Consider the following 10,564-nt stretch of genomic DNA (forward strand, 5'->3'; position numbering starts at 1 on the left):
ACTTTGCACAGGTGTAAAAGACTGAACAAAGTAAGGAAGTAGGGGATCAGGTCCCTGTCCATGTCAGAGACATCTGCAACAGCACTGCAGACTCCTGATGCGGTTAGGGCCTAAGATTAGAAACATGAGGGTTCTGAATAATTGGTGTTTTGGGAGAGAACCTGAAGGAGTGGTTTGAGGACTCGGAGAAAGGGATGAAGATTTGTTTGGGGACATGGAAGGACGCAAAGGGGGACACTACAGGATTTGAAAAGTTTTGCTTTGACACATATTCACTCTTTGCTGATGTAGTAAAAAAAACGAAAAACAAACAAACAAAAAAATCTATTTTATCTGGATATTTTCTTCCTGTCCTTTGCACCAAAGGAAACTGAAAGCTGGGAGTTTGTTTTACTTCTGACAACCAATTCTCCTCCTCCTCTTTTGCAAACACAAAGAATGACACAGCACACTGAAAAAACCCAAACAAACCTGACTGCAGATTTTCAGGCCTTGTCTACGTTTATAAGGTTTGCCAGTATAGCTATACCGGAAGAGAGATACCACAAACCCTTTTAGTGTAGATGCAGCTTATACTGGCAAAAAAAGTCCCTTACCAGTAGAGTTTGGATCAGTTCCCTGAGTGAAATAAACTACATGAGCAAAAGGACTTTTTTACTGATGTAAGTGCATCTTTGCAGCAAACCTATGTTGGCAAAAAACACACCCCTAACTAACATAACTAGGCTGGCAAAACTTTTATGTGTAGGCCTGACCTCAGATTCTATGAACATGTATGATGTTTCCTCACTGCTGCATTTGTGTGTGAAAGCCGGTGGGAACAGAACTGGAAAAGTGTAAGAATCTGACAGGTGTTTTAGTGGTGACAACCCCAAGTGTTTGCCCAGCATAAGCAGATTCCCCTTGGAGCATCTCATGGCTCCCCAGAGTGGGAAGGAGATTTGAAGGGTCTCTGTCTCCTCCATGCTCTTCCCCCCGCCTTGTTCAGAGTAGAGCTACATGTACTGCCATGGGTTGAGGGTCCTGTTTTATGCACCGACCGCTCATGTCACATCTCTGCCCACATCTCCTAGACACCCTCTCTTCCCTTTTGCTCTGCTCAAGCTTCTCTTTTGACTGCTCCATTTATTTCTTTTGCCCACTCACAATGTTGAGCTTTCTTTCATACAACACTTCCACATGCTCAATGAACAGACAACAAGCCTTCCTCTCCTCCTTCGAACCCCTCCCCGCCCCTACAAAAAGGCACCAACTCTAATAACCACAAGTTGCTCCCTTTTTGCTTATATAGTTCCCAGCCATAGTGTTTTGCTCTGTCTTAAACCCACTCAATCATCTCTCTTGTTCTCTGTCTGGCAAACCCTGGCTGTTGTAAAATACCGTGAGCATTAATTTATGGTGATATTTCCCAACTCACTGTATAACCTTGGGCAGATCAGCTAAGTCAAAATTTTTAAACTTGGTGCCTTACATCAACGATTTCAGAACTAAATCGTTGCTAAACACGTGGGGCTCAGTATTTGCCCAACACCTCCATCTCCAGTTGCAATCAATGGAAGCTGCATGTGCTCTTCAGCTAGGTCTCCTTTATGGGTGCCTCACTTTAGTGTTTTACACATGATCAGCACTCTTTTCCTCCTGCCGCACACAGAGTCCTCAGCTGGAGGAGTATAGGCAGGTTCTCCCAGAGCTGTGGGTCTTGGAGTTAACACCCTACTTTCCTGGACACCATCTCTTTTTTGGTCCTCCAATCTCTGTCTGGGTGGATTTTTGAAATATGAACAAATGTCTGTGATTTTTCCTTGCTCATCCTTTTTCCAATATTGATTCTGGTAGCACTGCAATGCCCGGCGTGCCCTAATAGTGGCATGCATGTTTACTGATTTGCCACCCTTATTTCTGCACTGCTGCTGGCAGCGGCACTGCCTTCATAGCTGGCGGAACAGAAAGCTGTATCCAGAAGCCTCCAACTCCCCTGCCTCTGGCAGTGTCCTCTATTTTGGAACTTGAAATATGGTAACCTAATCCCCATTGAGACACATGACACAATTCTCACTTTTCAGAGCTAGTGTTTCAGGATCTCTGCACACTCCAGCACAGGGATGGCAGAACTGGGTGTGGAGAGGGGATGAGCTAGCGCCCCTGCAATGGAAATATGGATGGGGCTGATCTATATTTTTGCCACCCCACATCATTCTGCTTTCCATTCTGGGAATGAATGTTCCCTGCAAATTGTGCATGTGCATGGGGGAGGCCGGGCTGGCCTTACTGTGAGACGAACTGAGGCGCCCACCTCAGGTGCTAGACTCGGGGCCGGTGGGGAGGGTGCCACTAGGACCCAGAGTGTAGAAAATTGTGTCTGCTGCTGGTGCATCTGTATTCTCTCTGCTCTAGATGCACAGAGATGGTGGAGTGCTGTGCTGGAGGAAGGAGGGCACAAGAGACATTACAGGCAGGCAGGAGAAAAGGTGAGAGGGAATAAGGGACAGCAGCAGGAGCTGCAGGGAGAGAGAGAAGGAGGAGCCTCTTATGTACCTCTCTGGCACCCCCAGGAGCCTGGACCAATTAACACCAGCTTCTCAGGGAGCTTCCTGTTTCCTGCTGCTTCCCTGAACCCACTTGAGGAGAACAGGCAGTCAACTGAAGTAGTAGGAGCCAGTTAGGCCCTTAAGACACTGATATCTTCCCTCACTCAGGCCCTGCTACCAGCCTGCTTAGTTGTCCCCTTCAATTGAGTGTTGAGAGCCACTATAGCTGGCACAGAACAGCAGTCATGAGTGAAAGAAGAAAACACCCCTCTGGGTCAGCATTCAGAAAAAGAAAGAAAGCAAAGGAAGCTTTTCTATCTTAGCAGGAAGGAGCTCTCCTGAGATACATAGACACAAATGTTCACGGTGAGCCTTCCGGCCCCAGTGAGGATGTGATCTTCCAGTTAGTCAGAGTGCAGGTGACCTGGCAGCTACTGCAGCATCCATATCTCCATCTCAGATGGATGTAACCATGCACATTCCTGAAGAAACGCGTAGATCAGAGAAGAGTGTGATGGAGACGCAAGAAACAGCTGCTACTGAGTTTAGTTCCTTAAGTCTAGATGATCTAGGACTGTGGACCCACTTGAGCAGTAGCCTGAGGGATTCCTTGTACTGCATGGGCCACAGCAAGTGAAAAACTTCATGTTCCCCAAAGACAATGAAAATAGAAGTTTCCATCCAACACATTACTGGCGTGAAATCCCCAATGGTGGCAAAGTGGAGAGGCCATGGCTTATGTACTCAAAAACCCAGAATGCTGCATACTGTTTTTGTTGCAAACTCTTCCAGTCTAATGTTCCAGCCACACTGGGTTCTACAGGAACAAAGGACTTGAAAAATCTGGCTAGAAATCTGGCATGCCATGAGAAGGCAGCAAATCACCAGAGAGTATTCCATAGGTGGAAAGAGCTTGAGATGAGACTAAGGTTAAAGGCCACCATAGATGATCAGCATCAAGAGAAGATTGCATCAGAGTCTCTTTACTGGCAAAATGTTCTGAAAAGGCTCATTGCCATTGTGAGAATGCTTGCTACCCAAAACCTAGCACTGCGTGGCACTTCAGATCAGCTGTATGTGACAAAAATGGAAACTTCCTTAAAATTGTGAAGCTGATGGCTGAGTTTGATGCTGTACTCCAAGAGCATCTGAGAAGAAATGTACACACACCACTACCTTGGAAAAACAATTCAAAATGAGATCATACAGTTACTGTCAAGAAAAGTCAAACAGAAGATTGTGGCAGATCTGAAGTCAGCACGATATTACTCTGTTATTCTGGACTACACACCTGACATCAGCCATACAGAACAAATGACTTTAATGGTGCGTTTTGTAACAACAACAGAACCTACTGAAAATGTCCCTGCAATGGTGACTGTCAGAGAGCATTTTCTAGAATGTATTGACATTGATGATACTATAGGAGCTGGTATGACAAATGTGCTTCTAAAAAGCTGGAAGATATGGGAATTTGACATGAGAGGTCAGGGTTACGATAATGGTGCCAACATGAGAGGAAAAAACAGAGGAGTGCAGACACGGATCCGAGAGTTAAACCATCGAGCTTTTTTTGTCCCAGGCAGTTCTCATTCATTGAACTTGGTGGACAGTGATGCAGCATCAGCTTCTAGTGAGGCTGCTGAAATTTTTAATGTAATTCAAAGTATCTATGTATTTTTCTCTGCATCAACTCATCCATGGCAAATTTTGAAGCAACATCTGGGAACATCCTCTCTGACACTGAAACCACTGAGTGCTACATGATGGGAAAGTTGAGTGGAGGTGATAAAGCCTATCAAACACCAAATTGGGAAGATAGATGATGCCATAGTTGCCATTATGGAGGATAATGCTATGACAGGAACTGTTCGTGGGAGAACAGTGGCAGAGGGAAATGGAATCACCAGAAACATACATAACTTCAAATTTCTGTGTGGCTTAGTGTTGTGGCATGATGTACTGTTTGAAATAAATGTTGTAAGCAAGCGACTCCAAGGTGTTGACTTTGATATATCTGGAGCAATGGAACAACTGGACAAAGCAAAGTCATACCTACAGTCTTACTGGTCAGATGAGGGATTTCAAAATGTTCTGAAGAGTGCACAGAAGTTGGCAGAGGAACTTCACACTGAAGCTATTTTCCCACCAATTCAAGAATACAAGAGTCACCGAAGAAGAAAACATTTTGTTTACTAGGCACGGGATAATCCGATGAGAGACCCCAAACAACAATCCAAAGTTGAATTCTTTAACCAGGTGCTAGATTGTGCAATACAGTCAGTTGAAGAACGTTTCATGCAGCTCAAGGAACACAGCAGTATATTTGGGATGTTGTATGATATTCCAAAACTCCTCACTATATCTGAAGAAGACCTACACCAGAAATACAGGGCACTAGAGACATGATGACATGCGCGATATTGATGCGAGTGATTTAGGTGATGAACTGAAAGCCCTTTCAAGATACATTTCAGCAAGATCAACTCCAAAGGCTGTTCTGGAATATATGTGCACAAATAAGATGACCACCCTCTTTCCAAATGCTTTTGTTGCTTTGCGCATACTTCTAACACTTCCTGTAACAGTTGCCAGTGGAGAAAGCAGCTTCTCCAAGCAGAAGTTAATAAAAACACATCTACGCTCCACAATGACACAGGAGAGGCTGGTCGGCCTTGCAACCATCTCAACAGAGCATGAGCTGGCCCAGACTGTGGACCTTCAGGAATCAGTTCAAATCTTTGCAACCAAGAAGGCACAGAAAGCACCACTTTGATTATTCAAACAGATAAAAATGCCAGTGTTTACTATGCAGACAAGAAAAGTTACATTTGCTGTTCAGGCGTTTGAAAGTTAAGTGTTACTTAAAATTTTTGAACAAGGCATTTTAAGTTGTTAGTTCTCCTTTACTGGGGTAGGTAGCAGAGCAGTACCGTGAGAGGAGTAGAACAGGAAGAAGGCAGAATTAAGACCTTTCAAAGTTTTGGTCCAAGCGAGGAGGCATGGGGGCGTCATTTGAACTCCCCGCCTTGGGTGCCAAAATGTTGTGGGTCAGCCCTGGCGATCCGGTCTGGTACGCCATTCCAGCAAGATATTTATAGCTACAGCATACCGGAAAGAGGATCAGCAGAACATGGGGCCGCTGGGCAGCCCCATGCTGGCAGCTCCTCTGGCACAGCTGTACTGCCCCAACCCTTCCACGCAGGGTCTCCTCCATCTGTACAACAGCCCCATCAGAGGACAGGGCTGGGAGCGGGGCTGGGGGTGGTACAGCCACTGGAGGAGCTGCGGGTGTGGGGCCCCTTGTTCTGCTCCTTTCCCTGCTGCTGTTCCTGGGAGAGCCCTGCAGTGGAGGGTGGATCTTGGGGAGGGGATGGGGAGAGGTGGGGCCCTTGGGCTGGGGAAAGGGCAGGGAGGAGTCATGTGGAGGGTCACGTGAGGAGGTCACGTGCCCCCATGGTGCCCCCCCACCACTGTACTGGTAAGAAATGGATTTCACTTGCACCACTGTGTGTCCTTCACTTTGGGTCTTTATACGTGTAACCCTCCACATGGAGTTTGCCAGTTTCTTGGAGTTTTCCGGTGCCACTCTGAGCCTCTAGGGCAGCACTTCTCAAACTGTGGGTCGGGACCCCACAGGGCTGGCATTAGACTTGCTGGGGCCCAGGGCTGAAGCCGGAGCCTGAGCCCCACCACCCAGGGCCAAAGCCCAAGCCCCACCGCCTGGGGCCAAAGCAAAGCCCGGGGGCTTTAACCCTGGATGGTGAGGCTCAGATTACAGGCCCCCTGCCTAGGGAAGAAGCCCTTGGGCTCCAGCTTTGCCCCCCCGCTCCCAAGTCAGCTGGGCTCAGGCTGACTGAGGCTTCGGTCCCCCCTCCGGGGGTCGTGTAGTAATTTTTGTTGTCAGAGGGGGGTCATGGTGAAGTGTGAGAACCCCTGGTCTAGGGATCCTACCCTGGGACTGCCACTGTAATAGCCACCAGAGCCCTCTGACACCATTTCCCAGCAAGCCTGGAATCAGTGGTGGGGACAGAATGGGCTAGAAATTCCTGCTGGGGCCAATAGGGTGGTTTCTGCGTGGGTGATAGGGACAAGCAGCGTGCAGGGCCGGCGAGCCAGGGCTGCTCAGCCCCTGGAGGAGAGCCTGACTCCAAGACAAAGAGACTAGGCTTCGTTTCAGTTGGGAGCTTTGAGCTCGGGAGCTGAGAGAAGCAGAACATCTCTGGTTAACTCTCACGCCCCACAAAGAGTCAGGCAGTTCCAGCCCTGCAGAGACCAGAGTCCAGCGTGGCAGAGCTCCAACCCAGCTGCCACAGGACTCCAGACCGGTGAGCCAGGTAGGAGCCGGGAGACGACCCTGCCCCACCATAGGGCAAAGATACAATAAGGGAGACCAGACCCTTTTTTGTTTAAGCTGGCCAACCCTCCCAGTGCAGCAGCACTCATCTCCGGACCGTCCTCAGCAAGTTATCTACCTGGCAAGGTGCCAGAGAGGGAGCTGGGGGTTGGGAGGGGATATGAATCCCATTCACTGTTACAGACTAGGGACCGAATGGCTAGGAAGCAGTTCTGCAGAAAAGGACCTAGAGCAGGGATGGGCAAACTATGGCCCGCGGGCTGGATCCGGCCCTTCAGGGCTTTGGATCCGGCCCGCGGGGTGTGGTGGTGCTGGGCGGGCTGCGCTCTCTGCTCAGCCCGGGCGGGCCGGGGGGAGGCAGGCTCCGCGCCAGAGCCTCCCCCCCCCCCCCCCGCAGGGCCGCACTTTCTGGCTGTCCTGGCCTGGTGTCTTCCCTGCCCACCCCCCGGACCACTTTAGTAGGGCGGGCGGCTGCAGCTCAAACCCCTCCCCCCCCCCCCCCCCCCCCACCCCCTGCCCTCTGTGCTGCCTCCCCTCCTCTGCCCTGCCCCTGCCCCCTGCCTCTGCTTTCCTGCATCTGCCATTCCTGCCCCCTGCCCTGCCTGCCCCTGCTGCTGCTGCCCCCCTGCCCCCCCCTGCCCCTGCCTCCCCCCCCCTCCCCCCACCCCACCCCTCCCCTCCTCCCCCCCCCCCCCCTCCCCCCCCCTTCTCTCTGCCCTCTCTGCCCCTCCCCCCTGTCCTCCCTTCCTCCACCTCACCCTGCCCTCCCCTGCCCACCCCTGCCCCCCCCCCCCCGCACCACCCACCCCCCCCCGCCCCACCCCCCCCCCCCTGACCTAGAGGTTACAGTGGACGAGAAGCTGGCTATGAGTCAACAGTGTGCCCTTGTTGCCAAGAAGGCTAATGGCATTTTGGGCTGTATAAGTAGGGGCGTTGCCAGCAGATCGAGGGATGTGATCATTCCCCTCTGTTTGACATTGGTGAGGCCTCATCTGGAGTACTGTGTCCAGTTTTGGGCCCCACGCTACAAGAAGGATGTGGAAGAACTGGAAAGAGTCCAGCGGAGGGCAACAAAAATGATTAGGGGTCTGGAGCACATGACTTATGAGGAGAAGCTGAGGGAACTGGGATTGTTTAGTCTGCAGAAGAGAAGAATGAGGGGGGATTTGATAGCTGCTTTCAACTACCTAAAAGGGGGTTCCAAAGAGGATGGATCTAGACTGTTCTCAGTGGTACCAGATGACAGAACAAGGAGTAATGGTCTCAAGTTGCAATGAGGGAGGTTTAGGTTGGATATTAGGAAAAAGTTTTTCACTCAGAGAGTGGTGAAGCACTGGAATGGGTTACCTAGGGAGGTGGTGGAATCTCCTTCCTTAGAGGTTTTTAAGGTCAGGCTTGACAAAGCCCTGGCTGGGATGATTTAGTTGGGAATTGGTCCTGCTTTGAGCAGGGGGTTGGACTAGATGACCTCCTGAGGTCCCTTCCAACCCTGATATTCTATGATTCTATGAGAGTCGGGAGGTGGGGAATTGGTTGATTGGTTAATGTTTAGTACTTATTAGCTAACCCTAAACCTTTCCTCCCCTGGATCTTATTTTCCAGCTCCCAGTGAAGTCCCCCCTCTTTGTTATACTGTCATTTTGGGGTGTGTCATTCGGTTGTTGGGGTTTGGTTGATGTACATTATTATTTCTTGTGTACTGGGTTTTATACTCCTTGCCTGTCAGTAGCATTATTCATTTTCCCAGGGGAAGTGCTCCCTGTGTCCCAGGCACATGAGGAGTGACCTTGGGTGCAGGCACCAGTCGTCACAAAATCCTCAAGCCATGCAAGGAAAGGGGAGACGTCACCCCAAGTAGTGAGCACCATGGAGGGGACTTGAGCCACCCCTTGTGAGAAGGGCTACATCCCACATTTGGACCGTGGTGGGTTTCTGGCAGTAGATCACAAAGAAGGAATATCAGTAATGACAGCATTAAGGGAACAGAAAGATCTGGGGCTACATTCGATGTGAGAGTTTTGTGCAATCTGTTACAGAAATAAGGGCTAACAGAGACATTTAGAGCTTGATCTGAATTTTCTGAAAGTTCAAGATTGTTCAGATCCAGAGTTTTTGTTTAGGTCCATCTGTAAGAAGAAGAATAATTAATATCTTATTAATATGATTGGATCTTATCTTGCTCTGTTTTTCTGGGTTTTTTTTTTGTAAAGGAGTATTATGGTCATTCCATTTTTGTCAAGAGGAATCTTCTGTTTGGATCTAATTTCTTTCATAAGGTCCATCTATTGCATGTTTAGGAGAGCGGACTTTCAGAAAGTCTTTCCTGACCCCCGCTTTTTACGTAGGTTAGGCCCCAATTTAGGAAAGCGTATCAGCACAGCTTTAAGGCATTCTTGAAGAGGGGTGAAGTTAAGCATGTGTTTAAGTGCTTTCCTGACCTGGGGCCTGTGATGGGGCTTAATCCCCATCACCTGCAAAGCGAGGGAAAGGACCCAATGAGTCATGCTGTGGACTGGGGCTGGGGGTATAACTGATTGCCTCCAGCTGAGGGAGCTCTGTTGGGGGGAGACTGCAGAAGCCAATGGACAGAAGTCCAGGACTAGGCCTCCACAGGTAGGATACAATAAGGGAACTATAGTGAAGCCTGAGAGGGGCAGAAGGACTATTAATCTGACAACTCGATGGGATCTTTATTTGAACATGTTTGTGCTGTCTTAGAAGGGGTTGAGACTTTTATGTGACTTGACGCCACAGAACACCCAGGTGAGGGTGTTGGGGGAAGATGCAGACAGAGAAAGGCCATTGCAGGCCACGAAACTGGCCACTAAGGGGGTTGTGAGAGGCGAAGTCCCCTGCAATGCTGCATCCAGGTGAAAGGGGACACCCGCCTAGAGGTGAGGATACACCTGGAGGGGGTCTTAAAGAGAGACTAAACTTTGTAATGCTAATGATCATAATATCTTAAATTTAGATACAGTAGTAGCTTACATCATCAGCTATCTCAATGCATTTCCACTTGACATGTCACTTCACTGCAGCCATTTCTGGAGTGGGATGCAACAGTTGTTTTAATTGTGCACGGCAACACGACACAAAGAGTTTAGGACAAGAAGTGAAGTAAAGAAGAATTCCATATCCTGTTGAAACTTTAACTAAAAGGATTTGTATCAGAGGGGTAGCCGTGTTAGTCTGGTTCTGTAGAAGCAGCAAAGAATCCTGTGGCACCTTATAGACAAACAGATGTTTTACATCTGTTAGTCTATAAGGTGCCACAGGATTCTTTGCTGCTTAAAAGGATTTGGTTCCTAAATGAATTTATGAACATAATATATATACTATCTTCCCTGTGAAAGCAGGACATTTCTGGCACATGAAAGGCACATGAAAATAGGATTGTTCCTTAGGGGATTCCTTTCCTGCTCCTTGTTCCCCATCTGAAGTCATAATCTTCTATTTGTGACATTACAAATGGTTGCTGTGGAAATAATTATGATGTCCACAAGCACAGGATTGTGACTTCAGATTACCAGCAGGAGTAGATGAATTCCTGAAGAAACAAAGATCATGTTTTCGTTCAAACTTCATTAACAAAGAATGAGGAGAGAAACCTACAGTGTAGAGAGAGCGAGAGAGAGCAGCACCGGATACATACAGCATTAGTTTTAAATGGAATGGGATT

The sequence above is a fragment of the Mauremys reevesii genome, linkage group 1 (genome assembly GCF_016161935.1).
Source record: "Mauremys reevesii isolate NIE-2019 linkage group 1, ASM1616193v1, whole genome shotgun sequence".
Classification (NCBI taxonomy): domain Eukaryota; kingdom Metazoa; phylum Chordata; order Testudines; family Geoemydidae; genus Mauremys; species Mauremys reevesii.